Below are 6,595 nucleotides of genomic sequence, written 5' to 3'. Positions count from 1 at the left end.
GTTGGTATGCCATTTTTTAATTCCATATTTCAGTACTACCATGCAATTACTCTAAATCGGCTTTCGAGGAAGAGGGTAGATTACTTGAGACTCACGATTGAACCCTTATATGTAGAGATGCTTCCTTAATACTCTAAGCTTTAATCTAAAGTTGCCTTGTATTGGTTACTTCCTCTTTCAATAAAATTTTAAAGGTTTTTTTTTTTTAGAGAAATTTTATTGGTTTCTTTAAAAAAAGAAATTGCATTTTAGGCTGGTTTGGACATCTGGTTGATGGAGAAAGTGGAAATAAGTTTTTTTTTTTTTTTTTATAATTATAAAAAAATGAAGTAAATAATTCCGATATCAATTTGAGTAAAGTACCCAAGTGGATTGATATTAATTTGAATAATGCCATAAAATTAATAAAGTCAAATTTAGAAAAGGAAAAAAAAAGGTCAATTATAGGCTACTAGTTGTGCGGCAATCGTTCTCAGATATCAATCAAATTTAAAAAATATTTTTAAAATTAAAAATTATTGTTTTTATAACCCATAAAATGCTTGTTGACAAAAGCCTTAGTTACTCACATCCAATTCTACCTATAATTAATTAATAGACGAGTATAGTACAGCCAACATCCTTACGTCACTGATTGGTGCCAAATTTGCGCAAGTTGGTGATAAAACACTGTTTTTTTTTTGTTTTGTTTTTTTTTTGTACTTTTATGTTTTTGGTCTGAATTAATAAAACAGTGTTTATCAGCATAATATCAAGCATAACGTGTAAGGCTATTATTCCGTGACAATGGCTGGCAGCAATATAAATATATAATCAGATTCATTTCCTATTGTAGATAATACCGTCGTCCTTAGGATATATGAGCACTATTGTTGACTTTATCTTAGTCCATGAAACATTAATCATTTGAAGCTCACATGGTTGTACTGGTTATGTCAACTGTCATTTAGTTTGGAAAAGTAAAATTAAGGCCAGACGACTCGGAGCTTGCGTCTCTAACTCAAATCGGTGAAGTGCAAGTTTTACTAACCTTTTTCATTATTAGGCTGCGTTTGGTCGGTGGAAAAATGAATTTGGGAATGGATATATGAGTTCGAGTGTTGGGGTTAATAATTTCAAGTACTTCAGCAAGTAATCTTCTATCAATGTTGAGAAGTAGGACACCACTTTTGCTTACCACCAATGAGAAAAGAGGGAGATATTTGAGAAACTGTTGAAGTTGACAGATATTTTATCATGGAGAAATTTGAGGCAAAGATCATTGAGGTACCATATGTTAAATCCAAAGATCAACTTGTAGATGTCCCCATCAAAGTAGTCACATGCAGAATATTTCACAGTTCACTTAGCAAGTTGGGTATTGACGACATACAAGCTCTAATTTGAGGGGGAGTGTCTAATGCGCTGTACATTCTTAATTGTTCTAAGTAAACTATTTGATTCTACAAGATTATAGGCTCTTAATTACATTTCTAGAATAGTTTCCTAGTCCGGACCCCCTATTAATTACATCCCTTTCCAGCAGCAACTCGATAACCTAGCGCAAACAAAAAAGAAAAGGAAATCATGTATATATATTCTTCATATTGTTGTACATTGGCATATGCCTCATCATTTGGCCCGCGGGCTCATGGGCCGATGGGGCCCGTCCCATCGAAAAAGTGTGGCCCGTTATGGGCTTTGTGATGGCTCGCCCGTCTTGGTGAGCTAGTGTCTGGCTCCCGATTAAGCCCAAGAAAGCCCACTGCCCCACAAAAACCCTGTCCGTTAGGCCCGCATATATATATAATTATGTATAAATAAGAGTTTAGGTTTAGGATTATATCACTTAAATCACATATATAATTTGTTTCATTTCATTTACTTTTTTTTACTCATTCCTAGTTTATAATTGGATGATTAGCACATTAATTTGTGTCAATTATTAATTCAACAATTATATATATATATATATATATATAGATGAACAACATATCACATCACCAAATATAATCATATCACGAAACATAATCGTACCACCAAATATAATCATGCTTTTCTTGAACACAGCACCAAATATTTGCATATTTATCCATATCATCCTTTAAATTTTTTTTTTATACTTATTATTTTTAAAAATTATTTCTTAAAACTTATTACGGTCTAATTATGTAATAACCTCAAAAATAATACTTGGTTTTATTATTTTTGTGAAAAATCTTATTAAGTTGTGTGACTTTATTGGGTGTTTTATGAATTTGGTTTGATGTGAAAATATTGGAATTAAGTGAGTTTAATCTCAAATTTGGACTAAAATGCCTTTATGATTAAGTTTATGATTTTTTTTAATGAAGTATGCCCGTTTAGGCCCGACCCGTTGGGCTTAGCCAGGCCCGGCCCGATAGGCTTTCTCAAGCCAGGCTCATGGGTTGGGCTTGGGCTTTGAATTTTCTAAAAATCCGGCCCGGTCCGGCTCGGTATTTTCTCTCTCCTCTTTAAAGCCCAGCCCGGCCCGGCCCAAGCCTATTAAATTTGGGTCGGACTAGCCCGGCCCGGCCTATTGACGAGCCCTACATTGGCATATCAATGAAATATTATTTCACCCAATCTGAGATGGTATTAGAGCAGTCGATCATGACTGTGTCTTGACCTTACCCTAACAATCACTTTTGCAATAGCAACCGTCATACAAACCCAACAAAAACCTTCACTCTAATCATTCAGATCATTGTTCACGTCATTCAACAAGTAGACAACCTAGCACCAGCCCATATTCCATATCACAAACCAATTCGATTTTACCTTCCCTCTAGTCAAATCACTTTTTTGTTTTATTCTCATCTTTAGCAAATCAATTTCCACCGTTCTCTTTGCTTTTTCCTCAGCCCAATAATTTTTTTTTTGTCTTTTTCTCATTACTTGTAAGCCAATATCATGGCCAACGATGATGGATCAACAAACACCAATCCTTGGTGTCACAAGGCTTCAACACTACCACACAAATCATCACTTTGCAGAGTGACATCTCCAACTTCTCGGCAGGAATCAAACTAGATGAGAATAATTATTCTCTATGGCATCCAGTCATAGAGATGAAGATAGTTGGGTGAGAAAAACATGGCCACTTGACCTGTGATATTGCCCAGCCTGCAGCCACAAATTCCACATTTAATAAATGGTGCATCGGATTGCCAAATCAAGAGTTGGTTATTCGAGGCAATGCAACCTAAGTAGATTAAACGGTTTATTCGTTATGACACAGCAAAGCAAGTCTAAAAGGCAATCAAGCAAACCTATTCAGATGGTGCTGATGAAGCCACGATTTATGACATTCACAAAAGGTCATTCACAATGAAGCAGAATGGTGCATTAGTTGCTAAATATTATAGTGAGCTCACTGAGATTTTTCAAAAGCTTGATCAATTAAGTTCAAGCAATATGGAGCATCCAAAAGACATTGAAACTAGAGGCAAAGAGATTGATCATCTCCGAATTTATATATTTCTTGCAGGTTTGGACAATAATTTCGATCAAATCTGAGGAGAGATTTTGAGGATATAGCCTAAACCTGAACTTGAGGCAACATATGCACATATTAAAAGAGAGAGTAATCGACAGGGAACCATGTCTGAAGCTAGTGTAACCTCTGACGCCACAGCCTTGGTTGCTGCCAGGTTCAAGCAATCTCGGTCGAACAATCACAGTGCCGACCCTATTGGTAACCGGCCTCCAATGAAGTGTACCAAATATGGTTTAGACAACCACACAACTAAGGGCTATTATGAGATTATTGGTTATCTAGAAGGATGGTTTCACAAAGAGTGAAAGAAGGATTTGACTAGAGCCTCATTTGCATCCGATGAGTCATCCTAATAGATTGCATCAAAACCTCCATTACCTACATCTGGCTTCAAGGCCTTGGCCACCTCAGGTACCTCTTACACATCTTCACTTACTTGTAATAGGTCATGGATTATTGATACTGGCGCTATTGATCGCATGACATCTAGTTTTATTGAGTTGCACTTTACAAAACCATCAAGCCAAACATACATATTACCAATGCCAATGGAACCACCTCCCAAGTTATGGGAGAATGGTCTTTATCCTTTACAGCTACATTAAGTCTTGATCATGTCTTAGTTGTCCATTTACTCGACTATGACTTATTATCTGTTCTTCAAAGCACTGATTTCCTTAATTATACTGTGTGTTTTTGGATGTGGTACTAGGATGGGAAAGTTGTATTATCTGGACTTGACAGAAGACGACAGTAAGAGATTGAGTCACGCACATCATGTGCGAGGAGACGAGTCTATGAGGATGAAGAAAATTTGGCTATGACATAGAAAATTAGGGCATGCTTCTTTTGGTTATATGAAACTTTTATTTCCATATTTGTTTTCCAAGTATGTTGAATCATACTTTCATTGTAAAACTTGCATTTCGGCAAAAGGCCATCGTATTTCGGCAAAAAGGTCATCGTATTTCTTACCCATGAAGATTGAATAAAAGTTCTATGCCTTTTGTGGTTTTAGACGTTTATTGATGATTGCACCCGGATGACATGAGTTTTTCCCTTAAAGCAGAAAAGTGAAGTCATCGCAAAATTCAAGCAATTTCATCAATATGTTGCTACTTAGTTTGACAAGAAAATCACAACACTTCAGTCTAACAATGGAGGAGAGTATGTCAACCATGACTTACATAATTTTTTGAGCCAACATTGTATTGTTCATCAAACCACATGTGCTTCTACACCACAACAGAATGGTGTCGCAAAGCGTAAGAGTTGTCATCTCTTGGAAGTTGTTCGTGCCTCTTTATTTGAGGCTCGTATGCCCCATCATTTTTGGGGGGAGGCTTTTTGTTGTGTTGTTTACCTCATAAATAGAACACCATCCACCACTCTTTAATATCAAACTCCATTTCAGACATTGACCACTCTCCTCACCATGTCATCCACACCAAATCTCGAACCACGTCTCTGTGACTAAGTTTATCTATTTAGGACACACTAGAATTAATATAGCATATATCGTAAGTGTGGTGAGTCAGTTCATGCATGTACAAAGTGAAGCCCATATGGATGCTGTAAATCAAATTATGAGATACTTGAAGTTAGCTCCTCGAAGAGGATTGATGTTCTCATGACATGGGAATCTAGATGTTGAGGGTCATATTGATACATTGGCATCTCGATGTTGAGGGTCACACTGATGCATACTGGGCACCTATAACATAGAGGTGTCAAACGGGACGTGTCGGCACGGCCCATTTAGTGTCAGTCCATTTAATAAATGGGTCCGTTCTTTTTTGAAAATTGTCACGCTTGGCCCGAGCTCACGACCCTAGCCCATATGAGATCGAGTCGGGCTCGTAACGGGCCGATATACGCATAAACCAAAATTCACTTATGTATTGCTATTTTTTTTTTCACAACTTCATTTAAATCTTTTTATAATTATGTATATACTAAAAAGATTTATTATCCCGGCCCGAAGACAAACCCTACCCCTTATGCGTGCAACTTGTACAACTCTCCACTTCTCCTCCCATGTTTCCATCAAACCCTAACCCAAACATTACCAATTTACATTACCCTTTCTTAATTCAAATACTAAAAGACTTTTAATACATTAGCCCTCACCCCTACAAACCTACCTTTCCTCTTTATATACATTCCCCCTCTGCCTCCTCCTCCTTAGGTGCTAGTAACCAAGCTCCACAACTCAACTCTTTCTCATCTTTCTCCTTCCTTCTTTTTGCCTCTATTTTATTTCCCATCTTAAAAACACAAAAAAGTTCAACCCTTGTAGGTCCTCAGCTTAAGCACCACCCTAACCATCATATTCACCTAAAATGCCTCAAATACTCCATCAACGGATCCAGTCACCAATTCTTGGTGCATGCCTCATCTTCCATACCGCTCAATCTAGTGGTTCTCGCAAGTACTCATGTATTTTCTACGACAAGGTCTTCTCTATGAGTCGGGCCCTTGGTGGCTACCAAAAAGCCCATTGCAAGGAGAGGAATGCACTGTTTGTTAGTGAGCAACAACGAGCTACTGATGAAAACGACAAGGACATCGATGTTGTTTTGTCTCCTGGCCATATAACATAGAGGTGTCAAATGGGCCGTAATGGCCTAGCTTGGCCCATTTAGAGTATGCCTATGTAATAAACAGGTCATGTCGAGCCCTTCCTATGAAAATCATCAAGCTCGGCTTGAGCCCATGGTCCTAGCCCATATGGGATCAGGTTGGGTTTGTGACTGGCCAGTATGGGCCCACACCAAATTTCACTTATGTATTGCATTTTTGTTTGTCATTTTTTGTTTTACAACTTCATCTTTTTTATAATTATGTATATACTAAAAATATATATTATTTGTTTGAAAAAGTGGTCAATAACTTTATTTAAAGTACATTTAAATAGAAAATGGCTAGATTACTATTCGGGTTTTAAAAATTGAAACTTGAACAACAAAATCATTATTTTAAATAGGTCAACGATTACCACCACATTAAGATCTCGTTTGAGAGTGATTCTGAATATGTCAATGATCACTTCTCCATATAAGTGATTTTATGGAGAAGCATATGGAAAGTACTTCT

The sequence above is a fragment of the Prunus mume genome, linkage group LG2 (genome assembly GCF_029339155.1).
Source record: "Prunus mume cultivar Tortuosa linkage group LG2, ASM2933915v1, whole genome shotgun sequence".
Classification (NCBI taxonomy): domain Eukaryota; kingdom Viridiplantae; phylum Streptophyta; class Magnoliopsida; order Rosales; family Rosaceae; genus Prunus; species Prunus mume.
This window is presented reverse-complemented; position numbering follows the sequence as displayed.